Source organism: Phyllobates terribilis, unplaced genomic scaffold (genome assembly GCF_046119375.1).
Source record: "Phyllobates terribilis strain yellow unplaced genomic scaffold, ASM4611937v1 Scaffold_12__6_contigs__length_324123572, whole genome shotgun sequence".
NCBI lineage: Eukaryota > Metazoa > Chordata > Amphibia > Anura > Dendrobatidae > Phyllobates > Phyllobates terribilis.
Genome location: NW_027362772.1, coordinates 146,624,569 through 146,649,905, shown reverse-complemented (window position 1 = coordinate 146,649,905; position 25,337 = coordinate 146,624,569). Strand labels below are relative to the sequence as shown.

The following is a 25,337-nucleotide window of genomic DNA, read 5'->3' as shown; positions in this document are numbered from 1 at the left end:
CTATACTGACCTCAATCAGGTTGCAAACTGAATATATTTTTTTTCTGCATCTACCTCTGAAAAAATATTTGGGCTTCTAGCTGTGTGTGGGACTTGTTCTATTAGTCCATCTATACTGACCTCCATCAGGTTGCAAACTGAATATAATTTTTTTCTGCATCTACCTCTCAAAAAATATTTGGGCTTCTAGCTGTGTGTGGGACTTGTTCTATTAGTCCATCTATACTGACCTCCATCAGGTTGCAAATTGAATATAATTTTTTTCTGCATCTAACCCAGCCAATAGTTTTGGCCTAATACCACAGTTTGGCCACTCAGCTCTGCTCGGTTCCCATCCATTGTTTTTTTGTGCAAACAACTCCAGAGTTGTGAATTAGTTAACCACCAAAATGAGTGGAAAAGGCCTGCTGCTGGTGGAAAGGGGAATAGGCGTGTTGGGAAGGGGAAAAAAGGTTGTGTCCGTGGGGTAGGTGTTAAAGCAACAGTAACATCTGCAGAAGAAAGACTATCTTCCAGCCAAACTAAAATGTCTACTTCTTTTAGCGGACAATGTGATAAGATCCCTTTCTTACGGCCACGCCAATCGCTACAAATTCCAGATGAGGCACAGGAACAGCAGGTGCTTCAACGGATATCAAGTGCTCCTTTAAGTGGGCTCTCCTCCACATCAACTTCAACATCACAAATACTCCAGTCCTCAAAGGTGTCACCCCAATCGCACTTGATTCCTCACAGCTCCCAAATCTCCAGCTGCCCGTCTGAGTATGAGGTAGAACAGATGGTTGAGTCTGCAGAGCTGTTTACTCATACTATAGCCTGGGAATCAGAGGTCGACTCCAGCGCTTCTGTGAATCCAGACGAGGAAATGATCTGCACTGATGCCCAGAATCTTTATGAGTCGGATCCAGGACCAGACGCAGAAGGTTCTGACCATAATGTAGACCCTCATTCCCAAACTGTAACTCCTGTTGGTGGAGACAATGAGGAAGACGATGATGAGACTCAAATACCTGATTGGAGCGACAACTTTAGTTTTTTGTCAGGGCAGGAACAGGTTGGCTCTGAGGACGACGGGTGTGATAACGCACAGGGTGATGATGATGAGGTTGGAGATCCCACTTACTGTCAACCCACAGTCAGCCAAGAGATGAGGTCAGCAGAGGAGGTGGAGGAGGATGCTAGTGACGACGAGTTCAGGTTGCGCCTTCCTGGACAGAGACGTAGTACTGGAAGCACGTCAACAACTGCATCCTCAAACACAACTCTGCCTCTCACCACAAGTCGTGGTGGCTCTTCAGGTCGCATGGGTGCTAAGCCTTGCATAGCCTGGGCATTTTTTCAGATCGAAAAAGATGACCCAACTCGTGTTATCTATAACATTTGTCAGCAAAAGCTAAGTAGAGGCCAAAAAATACATAGTTTGAGTACTTCATGCATGAACCGGCACATGGACATGAAGCATAAGTTGCAGTGGCAAGCTCACTGTGCTACAATGCGGCCTAGCCGGCCGGGCCAACCACCGTCTGCCATATCTTGTGCATCCGCGGCCTCTTCATCCTCTGTGACTGGGGATACAGCAGTCACACCTGTTTTGGGGTGCAGACCTGCCATCTCTTTACCCGCAACAGCCAGCGTGATTGGCAGGTCATCATTTTCTTTGGAGGTGGTAACACCAGCTGGTGTTGAGCGCTGTCCGACATCGATAGCACCACCTTTGGATCAAGGCAACCTAACATGTCCGCCTGCATCTTCCTCACAGACCGGCAGTTTGCCGGGGACACCCTTATCAACCCCGTCTAAGCACAATAGCCAGCCCTCGGTCCCTCAGATGTGGACAAGTAAAAGACCATTTCCTCCTAGCCATGAGAAAGCTAAGAGGTTGAATTTCACCATCTGCAAGCTCTTGGCTACAGAAATGCTGCCTTTCCGCCTGGTGGACACAGAGGATTTTCGAGACCTTATGTCCGTCGCAGTGCCCCAGTACCAGATGCCCAGTTGGCACTACTTCTCAAAGAAAGGTGTGCCTGCGCTCCACCAGCATGTCGCACACAACATCACCGCTTCTTTGAGAAACTCTGTGTGTGACAGGGTGCATTTCACCACAGACACTTGGACGAGTAGGCATGGACAGGGGCGTTACATGTCGCTGACTGGGCACTGGGTAACTATGGTGACAGCAGGACAAGGGGCTGCTGTCCAAGTCTTGCCGTCCCCACGAGTTGTGCGTCAATCCACTTTATGTCAAAGTTCCTCCACTGCTTCTGCCTCCTCAACCTCCTCTCGGTCCTCCACCTGCACCCAAAGCCTGTCTGGTCATGCCACAAGCTTTTTAACTGCGCAGAAGGGATCCTGCACACCTCCTTACTATGCTGGCAGTAGGGCTCAACGTCATCAGGCGGTTTTTACTTTGAAATGTCTCGGAAATGTGAGTCACACAGCTGAGGAGTTGTGGTCAGCACTGGAGAACCAATTTCATGAATGGTTGTCTCCACTGGACCTGAAACCAGGGAAGGCCGTGTGCGACAATGCTGCAAACCTGGGTGCGGCCCTTAGCCGGGGCAATGTCACACACGTGCCTTGTATGGCTCACGTGTTGAACCTGGTTGTCCAGCAATTTTTAGCCCACTATCCCGGACTAGATGGCCTTCTGCAGAAGGCACGGTCGCTGTGTGCTCACTTCCGCTGTTCGCATCCCGCAGCTCAGCGACTTACATCTCTACAGAAGTCGTTGGGCCTGCCACTTCACCGGCTAAAATGCGATGTGCCTACCCGGTGGAAGTCAACTCTGCACATGTTGCAGCGACTGTGGCAGCACCAACAAGCCCTGGTGCAATACGTTCTGATGTATAGCCTAGGCCAACGAGATCCAGAGGTGGGGCAAATCACGCTGGAGGAGTGGTCTCAGATCAAGGACCTATGCACCCTTCGGCACAGTTTTGAAATGGCGACAAAGATGTTTAGTGCTGACGATGCCATTATCAGCATGACTATTCCGGTGATTTACATGCTGGAGCACATGTTAAACAGAATTCGGAGTCAGGTGGTGGCACAAGAGGAGGTGGAGGAAGTAGAGGAGGAGGAGTTGTATGCGGAAGGGCTAACATCTGCAAGGTCCAGACGGTCGGCAGCACCAAGGCGGCAGGCATGTGAGGGTGGGGGAGATGGTTTTACCAGGGCGCATGGTAGCAGCCAAACTAGTGAGGAAGGTGCAGGAGCCCAGGAAGAAGTGGAGGACGAACTGATGGAAGACTCATCAGATGAGGGAGACCTTGATCACATTTCTGTTGTGCGAGGTTGGGGGGAGAGGACAGAGGAAGGAAGCATGATTGTTACCTCGCCACCAACACAACAGGGACTTGGTGCTCCTGGATGCGCAACACACATGAGTGCCTTCTTGCTGCACTACGTGCAACATGACCCTCGAATTGTGAGAATTAGAAATAATCCTGACTACTGGGTTGCCACACTGTTAGATCCCCGGTACAAAAGTAAATTTGCAGAAATTATTCCTGCTATAGAAAGGGATGCACGCATGCAGGAGTATCAGCAGAGACTGTTGCAGAATCTTACATGTGCTTTTCCACACAACACCAGTGGTGCACGTAGTGAATCTCACAGTTCCAACTTGCCAACCGTGGGACCGTCGAGTGTTCAGCACTCAAACCGTAACAGAACCACAGTATCTGCTGGTAACATCAATTTTGCGGAATCATTTCACCACTTTTTTAGCCCATCCTTTGCAAGGCCACAGGAGACAAGAAGTCTGACACATAGTCAACGCCTAGAGACGATGGTACAGGAGTATCTCCAAGTAAACATTGAAGCCATGACTGTGTCACTGGACCCTTGCTCTTTTTGGGCTTCCAATCTGGATAAATGGCCGGAGCTAGCCACTTACGCCTTGGAGATCTTGTCATGCCCCGCAGCCAGCGTTCTGTCTGAACGTGTGTTCAGCGCTGCTGGTGGTGTGCTGACAGATAAGCGCACGCGGCTCTCCACTGACAATGTAGACAGACTCACGTTCATAAAGATGAACAAATCATGGATCCGAAACGACTTTTCTACCCCTGTGTCATCCTGGGGAGAGTAAAAGCTTGATGATTGGTTAAAATCACCTCACCAACCGTTTTAAGCTTTCAAATTACTAATCATGTTTATCTGTATCCTGGCTGGAAAATAATTTGGGCTTTGTAGCAGTGTGCAGCACTGATTCTATTAGGCCATCTATAATAAGCTCCACCAGATTTAAAATGACTAATCATGTTTATCTGTATCTTGGCTGGAAAATAATTTGGGCTTTGTAGCAGTGTGCAGCACTGATCCTATTAGGCCATCTATACTAAGCTCTACCAGATTTAAAATTAATAATAATTTTTAGCTGCATCTAGCCCGGAAAATAATTTTGGGGCTCCGAGATGCGCAAGACACATAAGTACCTTCTTGCTGAACTACCTGCAACATGACCCTCATATTGTCAGAATTCGAAGTAATCATGACTACTGGGTTGCCACACTCTTAGATCCCCCAAACTTTTCGATCAAACTTTTCATTTTAATAAAGACCAAAAAAATGGTCATTTTTGGAATTATAAGCATTAGCAGGTTATTAGAAACTGAAATCAAACAGTTTTTAACTCAAAACTTTATTCTAGGTGATGTTACATTTTCACATAGGACCCCTTGTTCGAAAGGAGCTTCTGAACTCTCTCGTCCATTGAATTTGTCAGGTTTTGGATGGTTTCTGCTTCAATTGTTTTGCATGAGGACAGAATACCCTCCCAGAGCTGTTGCTTAGATGTGAACTGCCTCTCGCCATCATAGACACTCCTTTTGATGATGCTCCAGAGGTTCTGAATGGGGTAGAGGTCAGGGGAGCATGGGGGTCACACCATAAGTTTGTCCCCTTTTATGCCCATATCAGCCAGAGATGCAGATGTTTTATGTGCAGCATGAGATGGTGCATTATCATGCATAAAAATGATCTTGCTGTGGAATACACGGTTCTTCTTCTTGAACCATGGCAGGAAGTGCTGTTTGAGAAAATCCACATACATTATGGAGTTCATCTTTGCCCCTTTAGGGATCCTAAAGGGGCCGACAATCTCTCTCCCCATGATTCCAGCCCAAAACATTACTCCACCTCCTCCTTGTTGGCGCTGTAGCCGTGTTTGCGTGGGGTGTCCATCAACCAGCCATCCTCCACTCCATCCATCTGGGCCATCGAGCGCTGCACGGCACTCATCCGTGAACAAAACAGTTTTGAAATCAGTCTTCATGTAATGTTTGGCCCACTAGAGCCGTTTCTGCTTGTGTGAAGTGGATAGAGGAGGTCGACAGGATGGCGTATGCACAGCTGCAAACCTCTGAAGGACCCTGCATCTTGTTGTTCGGGGGATGTTGGAGGCACCAGCAGCTTCAAAAACTTGTCTGCTGCTATGACAAGGCTTTTTTGCCGCTGCTCTTTTAACCTGACGTAATTGCCTGTAGGAAAGAGTCCTCAATTTGCCCTTATCAGCACGCACACGTGTGTACTGTGAATCAGCTACATACTTCTTGATTGCCAAGACACTTCATCCTGATCATCGCACTATGTTGATTGTAGTCATGCCTTGACCTAAACACTCCACAATTTGTTGCTTCTCAGCAGCCGACACATCCTTTTTCTTTCCCATTTTGGCAGAAAATGTAGGCTGCTTAATAATGTGAGACAGCCTTCTTAAGTAGTCTTGCCTTTCATTGGACACACCTGCCAAACTAATTAGCACAGGTGTCTGCAATTGCTTACAGTGATATAAAGAGCCCTGACACACATCACCATCAATGAGTTTAACTGACAAACAAACAAATTCTTCCCTTATCACTTCTAAACACTTTTTGCATAATAATTTGGAACACAGTGTACATGTGCTTTTCCACAAAACACCAGTGGTTCACGTAGTGAATCTTACAGTTCTAACTTGCCAACCGTGGTCTGTATGGAGTTGTTCAATAAAGGGCCCAAAATTAAGATAACATAGATGGGAGAGGTCTCTATGAATAGGAATTCCTAAGTATTTCATACCCTGTGAGGGCCAGGCAAAGGGAAAGTTGGACTGGATGGAATCCTGTATGGATTTGGGGAGGGAGACATCGAGGGCCTCAGACTTCGCTGCATTGATTTTAAAATTTGACCATGTAACAAAGTGATCTATTTCAGCCATAACAGCATGGATGGATATATGTGATTGAGTGATATATACTAGGACATCATCAGCAAATAGAGAGCACTTGTACTCGGTGCCTCCCACCTCAATCCACCTAATATTGGGGTTATGGCGAATTGATGAGAGCAGGTGCTCCGTCACTAGGATGTATAAGAGAGGGGACAGAGGACATCCCTGCCTTGTCCCATTGGTGATTGTGAAAGGTGATGAAAATGTTCTGATGCACCCCCTGGGCCTTGGGACACCCGGAGCCGGACCCTTTTTGGTGGATGCTGGTGGTTGTAGTCTCCGTGGCGGCGACCCGGTTCCATGGCTCAGGGCGGTCAAACCAGTGGCGGAACTATTTATGTGGTTTTGATGTTTAAATGTCCGACTACGCCACCCGTGGATTGCGGTCAGAGTGAACCGCCGCTGCAGGGCAGACCGCTGAGGCTGGTGTTGTGGGTGCAGCAGAGCGTAGCATATCTCCCCACGGGAGGAGTATAGCCTCAGGGCAGTGTATGCGGAGGATGGGGGTGATGGTGCAGAGCAGCAGCAGTAACGACACGGAGTCAGTGATGCAGTCCAGGGCCTTTACTCACAGTTCTTATTATCCAGACCACGTCTGCAGGTAACGGCTGCCCACGTTGTACTGTGCTCACCAGGTGAGGGGCTCAGACAACTCCCAGATAACTTTGGAGCGCTTCACAGGACCCCCTTTGTGTGTCCTTTGTCTGGCCTTTCTTACCAACCCTTCTGTCCAGCTGCCTCGACCCTCCTCTTGGTAAACTTGGCGCCAGTTTCCCTGACCCTATGTGGTGCCTTCCTAGCGGGTGTAGCGAGGGGCTGCGCCACATAAAATGTCACAGCCTCCGGTTTCTTGCTGAGGGTCGTTTCCTGCCTCCACTAGTTTCGGGGACCGGTCTCTCCCTTTGGCCTGACCCCACCACGCAGGTGGATTCGGGCGTGCGGTGGCGACTCGCCCGTCTGCACCCCTGGGATCCCTTCGTTCCTCATTCCTGGAGCCTTCTCCTCTCCTCTTCCTTCCTTCTCCCTCTTCCAGGCCTGGGCCTCTGTTACTAGGCCCGCCTCCGGAGCAGAGCTCATGCAGAGCCCCTGCTCCCTGCCACTTCTGCTCAGACTTCTCTGCACTGAACTAAGATGGTGCCCACCTATTATACTCCCTTCTCAATGCACCCAGGAACTGCTTCCTCCCTGCTCCTGCACTACAGGGTTCCCCTTCCTCAGTGTTCCCTCCCCCCACTCCAGCCAGGGACAGGGACTGTCGTGCCCATCTCAGGGGCATATTGGTCGCCCTGCCCCACGGCAATGTGGTGTAATGCATGCAGGTGTCGGGTCCTGATCCACACTCCATCCTTATCTGAGAGTGAGATATCACACCTCTGGGTGAGGTGCAATACCTCTGTAGCAACCGAGCCCTCAGGGTGCTACAGTTCCATTTATCTTCAGCCTAGGTGACGTATTGCGATACAGGGCCGTGATTTTGGCTATAAAAGGGTCCCCTAGACCCCTACCCCAAGCTTTTTAAGAGAATCATATATGGCGTGCCAGGAGACTCTATGGAATGCTTTCTCAGCATCCAACGAGAGTATCTAATTACAAATTTTTAACTGCATCTAGCCCAGGAAATACTTTGTGCCTAGTAGCAGTGTCTGCTAGTCAGCGGATTATCCCGGCTGTTAAGTTTGGACACTTAATTTTTTCAAAGGAAATGCTTCGGGACCACGGGATACTCAGTGAAGAGCATCAGGAGGCACCCCAAGGCATAGGGGCTGGGACTGGCAGTAGGATGCCTTGCGGTGGACAGCCGAGCTCGATCCTTATAAAAGCTTTTTAACTGCAGCAGCTTTAGTGGACGCTACTGGAGCTGGAATTACGCGGCTGCTGGCATGAGACTTGCCCTCCAATAGATCCTTGTAAATGGATTTAAAGTGTATTCATTCAAATTAGAGAGACAATTTAAATTAAAAAGCTTAGAGCTGCCTCCACCACAGGGGGGCTCGCTCGACCCACCAGCGGACAGGCACCAGTATTGGGAGAGGGGGGCTGGCCGTCAGGGTTCACCGCGGCTCTGGCACAAACTCGGCGACACGGAGGTGGCACGGGCAGGAGCGGACTGAACGTGTCGGCTTCTCACTTTTTGGATTTTAGAAGGGCATGACATGCCTATATCTGTGTCTCCCCCTCCTTTTACTCCTCCACCTCTTTTCTTTTCGCATGACTATATGTACTTGTCACTTTTCCATGTGTTAGTTGTGTCTTCTGAGCAGTTTGTCAGCTTTTGGACACCTTTGAAGGTGTTTTCTATGTGTTTCTATGTGTTTTTGTTTGCCTGCCATTGGTTTTAACGGTGTTCGAATGTGTTCGACGAACAGTTCGACGAACAGTTCGGCGAACACATGGGTGTTCGACAAACCGAACCGAACTCGAACACTACGGGGGTGGCTCAACACTACTCTTTAATTCTCTGCAGAGAGCGTTGCAAAAGACAGACAAGTGGAATGCTGACGCTAATGATAGCGTCATCGCCACTCACCATCTTGGTGGACTCCTCAAAGTTTGTCAAGATGGTACATATGTCAGACATCCAGGTCCACTCCTGAGGTCTTATGTGTGGAGTCTGACCTGAATATCGACGGTCTTGTTGCAGCTGGTACTCCACAACTGCTCTCTTCTGCTCACAAATCCTTTGCAACATGTGGAGGGTAGAGTTCCAACGTGTGGGGACATCACACACCAGTCGGTGTGACGGAAGCTGCAAACGCTGCTGCAACACAACAAGGGTAGCGGAAGCTGTAGCCGACTTGCGAAAATTAGCTGACAGGCGGCATACTTTGACGAGCAGAGCTGGCAACTCGGGGTACGATTTAAGAAACCGCTGAACCATGAGGTTAAGCACATGAGCCAGGCATGGTACGTGTGTGATCTCGCCTCAGAGCCGCCACCAGGTTGCGGCCATTGTCACACACGACCATGTCTGGATGTAGATTCAGCGGTGTCAGCCACAGATCTGCCTGCTCTTTCACAGCTGTCCACAACTCACTAGCAGTGTGAGGTTTCTCACCTAAGCTTATGAGTTTTAGCACAGCCTGTTGCCGCTTGGCAGAGGCAGTACTGCAGTGCTTCCAGCTTGTAACTGATGTGGTGATATCTGAGATGGAGGCTGAACATGAGGAGGAGGAGGAGGATGATGCGCAGGAGCTGTACACTGTAGGGGCAACTCTGACTGACATAGGGCCCGCAGTCCTCGGTGTGGGGAGGATGTGTTCCGTCCCAAGGTCCGACTGGGTCCCAGCTTCCACTAAGTTTACCCAGTGTGCCGTCAGGGAGATGTACCATCCCTGGCCACAAGCACTTGTCCACGTGTCCATTGTCAGGTGGACTCTCCCAGTAACTGCATTGTTGAGGGCACGGCAGATGTTTTGGGACACGTGCTTGTGTAGTGCGGGAATGGCACACCGGGCAAAATAGTGTCGGCTGGGGACCGAGTACCGAGGGACGGCCACCGCCATAAGGTTGCGGAAGGATTCCGTCTCCTCCAGCCTAAAAGGCAGCATTTCCAATGCAAGCAGTCGTGAAATGTGCGAATTTAGGATTGTGGCCTGTGGGGCGTTAGCTGCGAATTTCCGCTTTCGTTCAAAGCTCTGGGATATGGACAATTGAACGCTGTGGTGGGACGTTGACGTGGACGTTGATGCTGTTTCTTGACTGCCATAACAGGTGAAGACTGAGAGGAGGGGGCATCTTTGCAAGCAGTATGGACAGGGGATTGCCTTGCACACACAACAGGGGGTTCTATTGCACGCATAACAGCGGAAGAAGCAGTGGTGACACCCGCTGACACTGGTCGTGGACCCTGGGGTTCACCCCACAAAGTCGGTGCTTTGCTGCCATGTGCCTGATCATGCTAGTGGTGGTCAGGCTGGTAGTTTTGTCACCCCTGCTGATGCTGGCATGGCAGGTGGTACAAATGGCCTTTTTGAGGTTATCAGCAGAGTCTTTAAAAAAATTCCAGACTCTGGAAGACTTACAGGTTGTACTGGCAACGTCCCTCGTGTTGGTGTTACGGGGAACTGTTGCCCGCCTTCTATGTGCGGACACCACACTGCTTCTTCCTGCCTGTTGGGGTACTCTGCCTCCCTCACCCTGTGTGCTGCTGGCCTCGCTCTGCGTGTCCTCCTGCCACGTTGGGTCAGTTACTAGATCATCCACCACCTCCTCCTCTTCCACTTGCGCACCACGATCCTCCTCCTCACTTCCTGGCAATTGTGTCTCGTCATCATCCACCTCTTGTGACAAATTGCCAGCGTTGACTTCCTGTGGCCATGGCTGTTCAAATATTTGGGCATCACTACATGAGATCTCCTCTTCCACCACTTCAAGCGGAGCAGGCGAGGGGCACAAATCTGGAAATGGACCAGTGAACAGCTCTTCAGAGTGTCCAAGTGTAGGATCAGTTGCTGTCTGACGACACTCGGCAAGGTGGGAGGAAGGAGCATCAGGGTGAGGAGGAGTATGCGGTCGAGACTCACGGCTACTAAGAGTTGACCGTGTGGAAGACAGACCGGAGGTGGTGGTGCCCAGGTAACTGGAAGTATTATCTGCTATCCAATTAATTACCTGTTCACACTGATCAGTTCGCAATACTGGTGTTGTTGTGTGCTTCCCTAATAATTCAGTCAAGAAGTGGGAGCGAGAAGATGTGGCTGTTGGTTGTGGCACATTTTCACCTTGGCCACGGCCCCGTCCTCTGCACACACCATCACCAGAACGTCCAGTTCCACGTCCCTTGCCACGCACTTTGCCCATTGTAAAGGAAGTAAAATAGCTTAAACTCGCACTATCAATGGAAAAAGGGTAATAAAAAGTAGATTAGAACCATGGAAGAGGAAAACCACAGTTCTATTTCTCTGGCCTACACTCGACTCTTTTAAACAATCTGAACAATCAGGGAGAAACTATTATTGTTTTTCTTTACGGAAAAAATACCAAAAGCGGATTTTTTACCGTGGAATGGCAAAACCACAGTTATTGTTTACTGGGGTATACCAGACAATTTTAAATAGATATATTTGCGGCTGAACAGTGAGCGACACACTCAAACTGTTTTTTTAGGTAAAAATGGCCCAAAAGTGGATAATACAGAGGTTTGACCCGTGGAACTGCAAAACCACACTTCTATTTCTCGGGCCTACACCAGACTATTTTCAACAGATATATTTGTGTCTGAACAATCAGGAGACACTACTGTTTTTCTTTACGGCAAAAAATGCCAAAAGCAGGATAATACAGAGATTTGACCCGTGGAACTGCAAAACCACACTTCTATTTCTCGAGCCTACACCAGACTATTTTCAACAGGTATATTTGTGTCTGAACAATCAGGAGACACTACCATTTTTCTTTACGGCAAAAAATGCCAAAAGCAGGATAATAGAGATTTTTTACCGTGGAGCAGCAAAACCACAGTTATAATTTACTGGTGTATACCAGACGTTTTTAAATATATATATTTGCGGCTGAACAGTGAGCGACACACTCAAACTGCTTTTTTTTTAGATACAAATGGCCCAAAAGTGGATAATACAGGGGTTTCAACCGTGGAACTGCAAAACCACACTTCTGTTTCTCGGGCCTACACCAGACTGTTTTCAACAGATATATTTGTGTCTGCAAAATTAGAGACACACTTTTTTTTTTTTTGTGGGGGGGGACGGGACACCAAAAGGTATTTGTACAGTGTGAAGGAGGGAAAAAAAAGAGGATTTAGATAAAAAAAAAAGGATTTTTCCTGACCCCCGAGACCTGGAGATAAATCCAGCAATTTCAGCAACAGGAGCACACAGGACTGTAATGCAGCGTTTGCTGGTATAACCACTGCGTCTCCTATACAGCCTGCCTGCCTGCCTGATATCTGGAATGGATATTAGTCCTGAGAAGGACTGTCTGTTTGATGTGGCAGGCTTTACAGGCCCTACACTAACTATTTTGCATTATATATCTCTCCCTAAATCAGCAGCGCTGTCACTACACTGTCTGATCCGGAGCGACTGTGTCCAAGATGGCGGCGCCCGGTTTTAAATACTCGAGGTGACGCTGTGCAGCCAGCCAATCACTGTAATGCCCACAAACAACATGGCTGCGGCATTACATTGACTGGCTGGCAATCCCTGCAAGTTCATTGGCTCTGTAAAGAGCGCCAAATATGCAGGGCGGAGACCCGAGCTCCCGCCCGAGTAACCCGGAAATGCTCGGTGCTCGCCGAACATCCCGAGTAGCGTGATGCTTTGGCGAGTACCGAGCAGTGTCGAGCATGTTCGCTCAACACTAGTCTTTATTTGTTCACAATAATAGATGTAAGTGTAGAGAATGGATCTTGCAAAATTCTTTAAAGTTGCAGGACTTTACTGAAGCCTAAAACATCATTTGCTATAGAGATGAAAGACTTACAATGAGCAAACTATGTCATACACATTATATTTTAAGACATAAATTGACCATCCACTTCTACAAAAAACACGTATCCTGCACATGCTTATGATTCAGGATAATGTGCCAAGGAACAATGTAGTAGTTACAGTACACATTGTATGCATTTTATTTCCATGCCTGAATGAAATTCTCTGGACTTTAATCTTTAGTTCCATGAAAGTGGTAAAGAGTTGGATAGGCCATCAATATCATACCAGTGGGGGTCCCTGATCCAAGGCGCAAGGACGCTTACCAATCTCGGCTCAATAGATTCTGTAATGATTGCACCCATTATTTCCCATTCAAGCGAATAAAGTTGAGCGGCAATACCAGACACAACCACTAGAAAATGTATGCTGCTCTGACTGGTAAAAAAATAATCAGTTGATTGGCAGGGGTGCTGAAAGTTAAAGGGAACCTTCCACGTAAAAAAAAAATGCTATTAACCTGCAGATATGGACTTAATCTGCAGGTTAATAGCGTTCTGACCCTGCTCAGTGCCCACATTTAGAGCCCCACTGCCAGGAGGAAAGTAACTTCATTCCTTCCAGTAGCATTCAGGTTTCAGTCATGGGGATAGAGATGGCTTCGGATCAGTCACCGCTCTGTGTACAGAGAGCAGCGGCTGTAACCGCGCCCCCTGCCCTGACTGACAGCTCGCTCAACATTAGGGCTGGCTATCAGTTAGTGCCGAGGGCTGTGGGGCTCTAAGTGTGGGCACCGAGCAGGTCCAGGAAGCTATTAACCAGCATATTAACCCTAGACCCAAATCTGCAGGTTAATAGTGTTTTTTCAGGTGACAAGTTCCCTTTAAAGGAAACCTGTCACCTTCCCCAGGCCGACCTCCCAAACCACCACCATGTACTTATTTATGTACTTTCTAACAAACCCCTTTTGTGGCGTGTTAATTTTTGACTATTCCGAAAATCAATTTTATAACTTGGCTTGTGCTATGCTAATCAGTGGATGAGTAGTCATGAGGATATGGCCTTCCTAATTACCCCGCTAATCATGTTATCACAAATGACATGGTTTGCAAGAGCGGTGTCACCACTGGCTCTTTGAGAATCACTGCTTACCTGGCAATGCGCAGTATAGCCAGGTGTAGGTTCATCGGCGCACTGTGCATGCCCAGGGTGGCAGCAGCGACATAGCCAGTCACGAGATTTGCAAAGAGTCATCGGTAACAGCTGGTTGCATGCTGCATTATTGTGGCTTCCTAGAACATACATAGTGCGCAAATGAAGCTGGGGAATGTACAACTAGCTTCACTACCCATTACCAGGAAGGCAAAGATGTGCAAAGAGATGGCAGTGACACTGTAGCGCCCTGAGGGTTCGGGTGCTACAGTGGTATTGCACCTCAACCAGAGGTGTGATATTTCACTCCCAGGTAAGGATGGAGTATGGACCAGGGCTCAGTAGCTGCATACACACACTCACCCCATTTCCGGGGGACAGCTCGACAGTGCTCCCATATAATTTCAGGCACAACTGACCATGTCCCTGGCTGGAGTGGGGAGGGGGGAGAGAACCCAGTGATGTAGGAGCAGAAGGGGACGGTTTCTGGAGCATAGGAAGGAGCTCATTGGGTGCAGGTCACGAGGGCTCAGACACAGAGAAGCAGATAAAAGGTGGGGGCCATCTTAGGAGGGAGTTGAGTACAGTGGAGAAGTGACAGGGAGCAGGGGCTCTGTAGGAGCTCTGCTCAGAAGGCAGGCCTAGAGAGAAGGCCGGAGCCAGAGAGGAGAAGAGAAGAAGGAGAAGGAAGGAAAGAGGAGAGACAGAGGAGTAGAAAGGCTCCAGAAACAAGGAGGCAGAAGGGACCCTAAGAGAGAGCAGAACGGACAGTAACCGTTGCAAACCCGCGTGATATCGGGTGAAGGGTCAGGTCGTGGAAGGGTACCGGATTCCCAAGTTGGTGGAGGCAAATTATCCCTCAGCCAAAAACCGGAGGTCGTGATCATCTATTGGTGCGACCCCCCGCCAAACCTGCTAGGAAGGCACCATATAGGATAGTGGGAAACGGGGGCAACGTTTGCCCAAAAGATCCGCGGCAGCTGGACAGAAGTTTGGTCACTGGTGGGGCACGAGAGGCCAAACAAAGGACAGAAGGGGGTCCTGTGCCATACTCCTGAATTGCCTGGGGGTTGACAGAGCCCCTCACCTGGTGGACGCAGCACGGCTTGGGCAGTCATTGCTGACAGAAGTGACTTGGATAACAACTGTGAGTAAAAACCCTGGACTGCATCATTGGACTCTGTGTTATTTATGCTGCACCTGCACCATCACCCCCAGCATCCTCATACACTGCCCTGAGGCTATACTCTTCCCATGGGGAGTTGTCCTATCCCTCTGCTGCACACCAACATCAGCCTCAGCGGTCTGCCTTGCAGCAGCGGTAATCCCTGACCGCAATCCACCGATGGCGTAGTCGGACATTTCATAGCACTAAAAATAGACTGTCACAGCATTTGGTCTGACCACCCTGAGCCACAAGATCGGGTTGCCACTACTACCCCCATCATCGCCCTGATGCCCGGTTCCGGGTGCCCCACGGCCCAGGGGGCGCGTCAGCCTTGGTGTAGTCGGCAGGATTGTGACCAACCCGCCACAAACGGGTATTGCGTGCCTGAAAAGAGACTGTTTCACTGTATTAAAAATGGCGCCCGCCCCAGAAGAACGGACGCCATAATGTGCGCGCCAAAAGACAACAGGAAGCCACCTCCCATCGTGGGCCAGGTCCCAGAATGGCGCCAAAGAAGGAGCCCACCCCCAACAGCCATGACTGCGGCTGTAGAGATGTCCATCAAGGTGGGGGGGCTGCCCCTGAGAGTGATTGTCAGCAGATTGCCCCAGGACCACCCCCAACAGGGGCGGAAAGAGAAGAAAACCGAGGGGCAGGGTGTGGTTTGCATCAGACTCGCCAGACCACACCCGGAGATGGAGAGGAGCGTCAACTCCAGCACCCTGACAAGCGGCCTGCTGCAGGCCAAGGCGTCCACGTACAGCCTCACGGAGCTGATGGCTCAGCTCCCCGCAGAAGACCCTGAGTTCCTGCGGACTGCACTGGAGGAGCTGGACCGGAGGATGGTCCGAGCGCAGAGGGACGTCGTCGCCGGGTGGAGAGAGGAAGTGGCTCGGCGGGTCGCGGCCCAGCAGCAAGAGACACTGCCAGCACCCGGCAGCGCGCCACCCCCGAGGACGGAGAGCGGAGACCGGAGGCCGAGGACGACGCTGCAGAAGAGGCAAGTAAGGCGGACGCCCCTGCCCCGGGTCCTGACGCCGTAGCCTTACCCTAGATCCCGCCGCGGAGCCAGAAGTCCCGGGAGCCGCTGCTGCTTCCATGCTCCAGCCGCAAACACCTGGGCCTCAAGCCGCGAGCACCCGCCGAAACCCCCAGGCAGCATGCAGTCCTAAAACAGCTTAGACCGTGGTGAAGTTCCACCAGGCGAAAGGGTGGGGGTTCATTTGGGACTCTGCCACTGCCACAGACATCCATGTTGACAGGAGGGATGTGGAGGGTCAGCTGCCAGCAGGTCACCCGAAGCGGGAGTTGTTCTCGGGAGATCGGGTAATATACACCCGACATCGAGGCCTAAAAGGGTGGTATGCCCTCAACGTCCAGAGGGTGGAGGAGGAACAGTACCAGGAGTATTGTTACCAAGAGGGCCTGGATGGGTCTGAAGATCAGTACGAGGAGGAAGGAGGAGCATCAGGAGGATACCGTTACTAATGAGCAAGTGTGTACAAGGAACTGTTTTTGTTGCCCCATTGGGACTGTAGCCCGTTCAAGATTAACCCCCAAGTCACCTGGCTGAGGACTGAGAGCAGCCATCCCTCTTCCCCACCTGGCTGAGGACTGAGAGCAGCCATTCCCCTTTCCCATCCGGCCGAGGACTGGGAGCGGCCAATCCCTGTAAATAGTTGCGCTTCTTAAAGCGCCCCCTATTGGTTTTATAAAAGTACAGCAACATCTACCTCCGGACAAAGCGTCCCTCATGTTTGAAAGTTTGCTGAAGTTTTGCACCTTATTGAAAAAAAAAAAAAATGGACACCTGGTCGCAAGTTGCACAGTGGCCAGTGAAGCAGAGAGTTTACTTAAAAAAAAAAAATGTTTTATATGAAAAGTTTTATATGCTGCTAAAGGAGCCACATAGTATTGAAAATGTTTTATATGATATACAGTACAGACCAAAAGTTTGGACACACATTCTCATTTAAAGATTTTTCTGTATTTTCATGATTATGAAACTTTGTACATTCACACTGAAGGCATCAAAACTATGAATTAACACATGTGAAATTATATACTTAACAAAAAAGTGTGAAACAACTGAAAATATGTCTTATATTCTAGGTTCTTCAAAGTAGCCACCTTATGCTTTGATGACTGCTTTGCACACTCTTGGCATTCTCTTTATGAGCTTCAAGAGGTAGTCACTGGAAATGGTCTTCCAACAATCTTGAAGGAGTTCCCAGAGATGCTTAGCACTTGTTGGCCCTTTTGCCTTTACTCTGCGGTCCAGCTCACCCCAAACCATCTCGATTGGGTTCAGGTCTGGTGACTGTGGAGGCCAGATCATCTGGCGTAGCACCCCATCACTCTCCGTCTTGGTCAAATAGCCCTTACACAGCCTGGAGGTGTGTTTGGGGTCATTGTCCTGTTGAAAAATAAATGATGGTCCAACTAAAAGCAAACCGGATGGAATAGCATGCCGCTGCAAGATGCTATGGTAGCCATGCTGGTTCAGTATGCCTTCAATTTTGAATAAATCCCCAACAGTGTCACCAGCAAAGCACCCCCACACCATCACACCTCCTCCTCCATGCTTCACGGTGGGAACCAGGCATGTAGAGTCCATCCGTTCACCTTTTCTGCGTCGCCCAAAGACACGGTGGTTGGAACCAAAGATCTCAAATTTGGACTCATCAGACCAAAGCACAGATTTCCACTGGTCTAATGTCCATTCCTTGTGTTCTTTTAGCCCAAACAAGTCTCTTCTGCTTGTTGCCTGTCCTTAGCAGTGGTTTCCTAGCAGCTATTTTACCATGAAGGCCTGCTGCATAAAGTCTCCTCTTAACATTTGTTGAAGAGATGTGTCTGCTGCTAGAACTCTGTGTGGCATTGACCTGGTCTCTAATCTGAGCTGCTGTTAACCTGCGATTTCTGAGGCTGGTGACTCGGATAAACTTATCCTCAGAAGCAGAGGTGACTCTTGGTCTTCCTTTCCTGGGGTGGTCCTCATGTGAGCCAGTTTCTTTGTAACGCTTGATGGTTTTTGCAACTGCACTTGGGGACACTTTCAAAGTTTTCCCAATTTTTTCGAACTGACTGACCTTCATTTCTTAAAGTAATGATGGCCACTCATTTTTCATTTCTTAGCTGCTTTTTTCTTGCCATAATACAAATTCTAACAGTCTATTCAGTAGGACTATCAGCTGTGTATCCACCAGACTTCTGCAGAACACAACTGATGGTCCCAACCCCATTATAAGGCAATAAATCCCACTTATTAAACCTGACAGGGCACACCTGTGAAGTGAAAACCATTTCCGGTGACTACCTCTTGAAGCTCATCAAGAGAATGCCAAGAGTGTGCAAAGCAGTCATCAAAGCAAAAGGTGGCTACTTTGAAGAGCCTAGAATATAAGACATATTTTCAGTTGTTTCACACTTTTTTGTTAAGTATATTATTCCACATGTGTTAATTCATAGTTTTGATGCCTTCAGTGTGAATGTACAATTTTCATAGTCATGAAAATACAGAAAAATCTTTAAATGAGAAGGTATGTCCAAACTTTTGGTCTGTACTGTATGACAAAAGAGTTCAGGTAATATTAAAAATGCAGTATAATGTCTAGTAAGGGGGGAGTGTTTCCCATGGAGGGAAGTTGAATAATGCCGGCCGTTTTATAATGTGAAAGGTTTTGAAAAAGCTTTGCATGGCTTGTAAATCAAATGTTTTTACTCTTTTCCAGCCCGAGGACATGCTGTGGTTTACCAGGGGAAAATGTAGCGCCCCGAGGGTTCGGTTGCTACAGGGGTATTGCACCTCAACCAGATGTGTGATATTTCACTCCCAGGTAAGGATGGAGTATGGACCAGGGCTCAGTAGCTGCATACACACACTCACCCCATTTCCGGGGGACAGCTCGACGGTGCTTCCATATAATTGCAGGCACAACTGACCATGTCCCTGGCTGGAGTGGGGAGGGGGGAGAGAACCCAGTGATGTAGGAGCAGAAGGGGACGGTTTCTGGAGCATAGGAAGGAGCTCATTGGGTGCAGGTCACCTGGGCTCAGACACAGAGAAGCAGATAAAAGGTGGGGGCCATCTTAGGAGGGAGTTGAGTACAGTGGAGAAGTGACAGGGAGCAGGGGCTCTGTAGGAGCTCTGCTCAGAAGGCAGGCCTAGAGAGAAGGCCGGAGCCAGAGAGGAGAAGAGAAGAAGGAGAAGGAAGGAAAGAGGAGAGACAGAGGAGTAGAAAGGCTCCAGAAACAAGGAGGCTGAAGGGACCCTAAGAGAGAGCAGAACGGACAGTAACCATTGCAAACCCGCGTGATATCAGGTGAAGGGTCAGGTCGTGGAAGGGTACCGGATTCCCAAGTTGGTGGAGGTAAATTATCCCTCAGCCAAAAACCGGAGGTCGTGATCATCTATTGGTGCGACCCCCCGCCAAACCTGCTAGGAAGGCACCATATAGGATAGCGGGAAACGGGGGCCAACGTTTGCGCGCAAAGATCCGCGGCAGCTGGACAGAAGTTTGGTCACTGGTGGAGCACGAAAGGCCAGAGAAAGGACAGAAGGGGGTCCTGTGCCATACTCCTGAATTGCCTGGGGGTTGACAGAGCCCCTCACCTGGTGGACGCAGCACGGCTTGGGCAGTCATTGCTGACAGAAGTGACTTGGATAACAACTGTGAGTAAAAACCCTGGACTGCATCATTGGACTCTGTGTTATTTATGCTGCGCCTGCACCATCACCCCCAGCATCCTCTTACACTGCCCTGAGGCTATACTCTTCCCGTGGGGAGTTGTCCTATCCCTCTGCTGCACACCAACACCAGCCTCAGCGGTCTGCCTTGCAGCGGCCGTCATCCCTGACCGCAATCCACGGATGGCGTAGTCGGACATTTCATAGCACTAAAAATAGACTGTCACAGCATTTAGTCTGATCACCCTGAGCCACGGGATCGGGTTGCCACTACTACCCCCATCATCGCCCTGAAGCCTGGTTCCGGGTGCCCCACGGCCCAGGGGGCGCGTCAACACCACTCTCGCAAATCATATCACTCATGCCAACAAGGGCATAATATGATTAATGGGATGATTAGTCTAGGAAAAACAACGCCCCCCCGACTCGTCACCCACCAATGTTAGAACATTTATTTTAGTAATATTATATTCAAAAATTAATATAGAAAAGTGCATAAAAATGCAAGTCAGCTCACCACCATATGTCGACTCCTGGATGTAATCCTGACCATGGAGCGTATGAGTACGAAGTTGAGGTTGGAGCAAACCCAATCCAATGTGAAGATTTACAAGACATTTCTCCAGCTATTCCTCCAATGGTGATTATAAGAAACGACTTTTATTCAAATTCCATTAAAACATTTTCCATAGTCCACACAACAGAATAGTATAGACGTAGAGAACCCCATGGACTACGCTATTTCACACGTGTAGTGCCTTCTTCAAGGTCCAAACCATCTTTGAACCTTGAAGAAGGCACTACAGTTGTCGAAATGCATAGTCCATCAATGGTTTGGACCTTGAAGAAGGCACTACAAGTGTCGAAAAGCGTCTATACTGTTCTGTTGTGTGGACTATGGAAAATGTTTTAATGGCATTTGAATAAAAGTCGTTCCTTATAATCACCATTGGAGGAATAGATGGAGAAATGTCTTGTAAATATTCAAAAATGAATAAACCACAAAAAGGGACTTGTTAGAAAATATATAAAGGGGTTAGTAAGCCCATGGTGGTGGTTTGGGTGGCCTGGGTAAACTGACAGGTTCCCTATAAACCACCACTGATGTAATACAAAAGGTGTATTCAAAAGATAAGCAGTAATATCTAGTAACAAACAACAACATTAATGTCTGAGCTGTCCATAGAACCTGTAAAACCGGTAGAAAGCCTCTACCCTCCTCCATCTATGTTAAATATTCTAGCAGTTGGCAGTAACTTCAATGGCTTCAGGACTGTTGAGCGCGTGGAGGGAACATGAAGATTGAAACGACCTTTTGTTTATTTTATTTTCATTTTAATAAATTCCAGTTCTTTCCCATTAAGGCTTCAATATGGTTCCCACAGAGTATGATCCCATAATAAGTATGAAGCAGAGAGACCCTATTACGAGTTACTGGAATGGTGCCGCTGGGTTATACATGTCAAAAAAATGAAATCTCTCAAATAATTCATACAGCATTTTATTTAGAGAGACCAAGTGTAAACGGTGTTACTGATCATTTATAATGCATCAAGGTTAGGGTCTAATGTAGAATGGACATTAAAAGAAATAAAAAAAACTTCTAAGAGTGGCAAACACAACCAGATGAGAAATGAAGAAAAGAGAAAAATATTGGCCATCTAACAGATGATCATAGGAATATAACTGTAGAGGAGAAGAAAAACTGAGATACTAAGAACAACAATGAAGGTTCACCACCGAATATCCCTAACTTAATACTAGAAGAAGTATGGATGCATCTGAGCAAATGAAATATTGATAAGCCCCAGGTCGGGATGACATTCATCCACTGGTATTGAGGGAGTTGAGCTCAGTAATTGACAGACCTCTGTATCTCATCTAACTTGACTGTTTTGTACCAGGGTCATTGTCCCAATATTGAAGGATGCCTGATGCGGCACTGATATTTAAAGAGTGTTAGAAGGTGGCTGTCCAGTACATTTGACATTAGGATGTACAATTTTTTTAAGGAATTACAAGGGATGATCTGCAAAAGTCTATAGCAGAGAAATATATATTAACTGACAACCAGCATGGATTCATGAAAGACCAAGTCAAACCAGCATGTTGGGTTTCTATAGAGAAATTCTGTGGTATAGACCCAGTTGGTTTAATGGAAAATGTATTTTCTATTTTTTTCCCAGGGGTCTACAGTGTAATATCTATCCTTATAAAGAGTGACATGCCAGTGTAAGGAGTGTGTTAATGTGCTTACTAATACCTGTCTTCCAAAGTTTTCCGAAACACTGTGTCTGCAAATTGAGATTCTGATTTGGCTATTATCCTAAGTCATATTGCACGACTCGTTAAAGGGTCCATTTTGACTTGTAGGATAGCTGCTTCCAATAGGGCTATAGAGTTCAAGCCCAACTCTAGTAAAAAGTCCAGTAAGCCTAGCCTTATCTATTAAGGGTGGAACCCTTTGTAAAAATAACGGTTAACCATGACGGCAGTTAAAAATTACCCTTGAAGCAAAATAGCTTGAAAATGGAAAATTGTAATTATATCCAGCCAAGGGAATTTTCTGCAACAATAATTTTTTCAGCAATTCTGTCCAGAGTACATTGCTTTTTTTTAACAAACTGGAAAAGTCCAGGGTTATTGTCATATCATTAGGCTGAGTGAACTTTAGTATTACAACCTTGTACATACATATAGTATTGTCAGGATTTGTATGGCACCTGAAGTATTTGCATGCATAATTGACAAAAAGGAAATGTGTTTGTTATTTTTAGACTATATGTCCATTTGCTGAAGTATACATTGAAATAGTGTTTATGTACCTGTGTTTTCTCTGTATATCATTTTAATATTCTGAACCTATCTTGCTCTGCTACATGGACAATACATGCCATAAAGTAGGGGTGCACATTTTGCTACCGGAGTTCCTCATGTAACCTACAATTCTATTCTGTGCTGCCACAAACCATCTGGATACAGGCATGCTTGTCTATGTACCGACGGTTCACAAAGAATAGCCTATCCAGGAAATATAATATGCCATTATAGGCTTGGGAAATTGGGAATGAGTCATACTATTCTACTAAGAAAACAGCCATTCACAAATGAATCTACCATGGCCCCTCATCAAGACGGGCAAGAAAATCAACGGTCTTGATAAATCGGGTCCATAGGATGTAGTGATGCTTTCTAAATAAAGTAGTTTCCCCACGAGAGACAGTTTTAAAAAACGTTACTTACAATGAGGTAATGAGCTTGACTGTTACAGAGTCTCTCAAGAGGCAACAAACTTGATGGTTACAATCACACAGGAGTTTGTTATTCGTAACATAGGTGCATCGTCTCTGTGGAACTCTTAACATGTCACAGCGCTCTCACTCATCGTTTGACTCTGCGTCTTCTTGGCCACCACTTTTGAGAGCAATGCACTGCTATGGCGAGTCATGAAATTCTCCTGTGGTCTACTCACACACTTGCAACGTGTTAGTCCCTCACTGGCAGCAATCTCGTTACCATGTCTGATATAGTATCCTTCTATACAGTCAAGCTTTAGTGTTCAGTCTCCCCTTGTTGCGGCCAGTCACTTTTTTGCAGATGCCTTCTTCACTAGAAATTAGAGAATAAATTTGAGTGCAATTGAATTCTACTCAAATTTGACAATAATAGCTCTTTGAAATTCAACATGGCCAATTCATCTTTCCTTGACAACATCTGTCTAGTAAAAGTTAAGTGACCATCCATACATATTAGATGGCTGCCTGGATTTGTTAAAATGGGTGGGTTTGTCTGACATTGCACTAATATGTATGGGCACCTTTAGTATGGGTTTACAAAGATGTACTTAATGGCCCGTAAATGGACTACCATGTCCAGCCTGGAGATAGGTCTCCTATCCAGAACTTACAGTGAGGCAATTGTGCACACATATTCCAAACTTATAGGAGCAGATACAAAGTGAATAAGCGGACAGCATTCAATGTCATTCAATAGGGCTGTTCATATGATTGATTTTTTTCACATGGACTGAAGAAACTCGCAGCATGCTCTAGTCTTTTCCGTATGTTGAATGAGACTCACCCATTTAAGTCTAAGGATGTTGCAAAAAAAATCGAATCCCACACAATTCAATCAGGTGGCATCTGATTTTTATGGATAAATTGCAAATCTTAACCTAGAAAGCTGCTGTTGCTATTGTGGATTTTATTCACTGCTGGTGTATAAAAAAAGATGCCATACGGATGACAGCAAAGATGAAAACTAGTTTATTCTTTACTGGATAAAAATCGGACGATTTGTTTTACACTTGTGTGAACATAGCCTAAAAGCCAGCATCAGTGTTAATGTTTAACCCAGCTATTTGACCCTTCAGAGGAAGGGGGATCCCCATCTTGCTCCATTGCCATCCCAGCGATGTGATCGCAGGGTGCAGATGAACACAGTGTGGGGGCCTAAAAAGGACCCCATGCAGATGTACCTATTATGTCGCCTATCATGCGTCTGGATTCAAACCCTTGATCCTGTGTTCTGTGGTCGGCGTCTCTTTCCGCTGAGCTACAGCAGATACACCATTTCTTTGGGTGTTTTAGTTCTGTTATCTTTGTTTCTGTCGGTTTTTGGGTAACAAGTGTTTTTCTTTTACTCAGTTTGTCTGTCCTATCACCTTTCGAGTGCAGCTTTATATAACCTTCCCCTGCTGGTGTTTCTTGTTGGTGATATTATGCTTGATTCATTCACTTTGCTGTAGTTTATGTTGGTTGCAGCTGTTTCATCTGTGATTCCTTTATTCCTTAGGGAATTTCTACTCTAGCGTTACTAGGAGCTGCTACGGACATTCAGGGTAAGCTGCTGTCAAGTGGGGATACAATTACGTTATTTTAGGGTGCCAACCTCCACGGTCAGGCAGAGACAGACTATAATCAGAGAAGGGCTTTTCCTAGTCTGAACAGGGATCTGTCAGGTTCAGGTATTTGTCCCCCTGGTTTGTACGTTACCCATGTGAATGTGCTTTAGTGGTCATAACATCCCTATATCTGTTTATACACATTTCATACACATAACTGGTCTTATGACGATGGTGCCAATCTGCAAATTAAATGTACTAAAAATATGTAAAAAAAAAAAGACCTTTCTCCTTTCAATTTAAGGACTGTATTATCACATTTCATGCTACTCATGAAAGGTGTCAGTTCAAGCAATGCCTATGGAAAGGTGTCAGGTGTGACGGTAATTAATATCATTATATGTACAGTAAGTAATTCTGTATTCGTTCAGTGACTAGAAAGAATTAGTCTCATGCTGGAGCTTTTTTTGTTTAGTGGAGTTTAAAACAACAAAACTATTTTGTAGGTTATTGAGAAAGGTGTGCATAATAGATGTGTAATCACAGGTTATAATATGACAGGTGTTCAAAACTACTGAGCCTCGGACTGGGATGGAATAGTTCCACAATGGTCAGATTTGTTCATACTGTTTCACAGGATGACGTATAGTGATTTGTGTGCTGCATATCTGTAAATCTGCGGCTTTATCTCAAGAGCCCAGTGTAAGGATTATGTATTATATAGGATTATGTCTGCCTGACATACCTGGTGGTACATAAAGTGTCAGATGGCATAATTATTTCTCTGGATTTGTAAGAAAAAATGCATGTATGCCTCAGTATTAAAATAATGATGCACTCCTTAACATTGAAATTGCAACACCAAGAAGGAAAAGTCATGGACA

At 47.1% G+C, this 25,337-nt stretch overlaps 1 protein-coding gene across 3 annotated transcripts in view; it reads right to left on the bottom strand.

Annotated features, from left to right (window-relative positions):
* The window catches only part of LOC141172296 (galactoside alpha-(1,2)-fucosyltransferase 2-like), a 243,557-nt gene that overhangs the window by 151,044 nt on the left and 67,176 nt on the right, over positions 1-25,337 (bottom strand). Inside the window, exon 2 of one of the 3 annotated variants that reach the window (XM_073656336.1) lies at positions 22,854-23,219. The exons of the other annotated variants lie outside the window; for them this stretch is intronic. The gene's annotated coding sequence lies outside the window, so the exon portion shown is untranslated. The remainder of the gene's footprint in view (positions 1-22,853; positions 23,220-25,337) is intronic. 3 annotated transcript variants of the gene reach the window in all.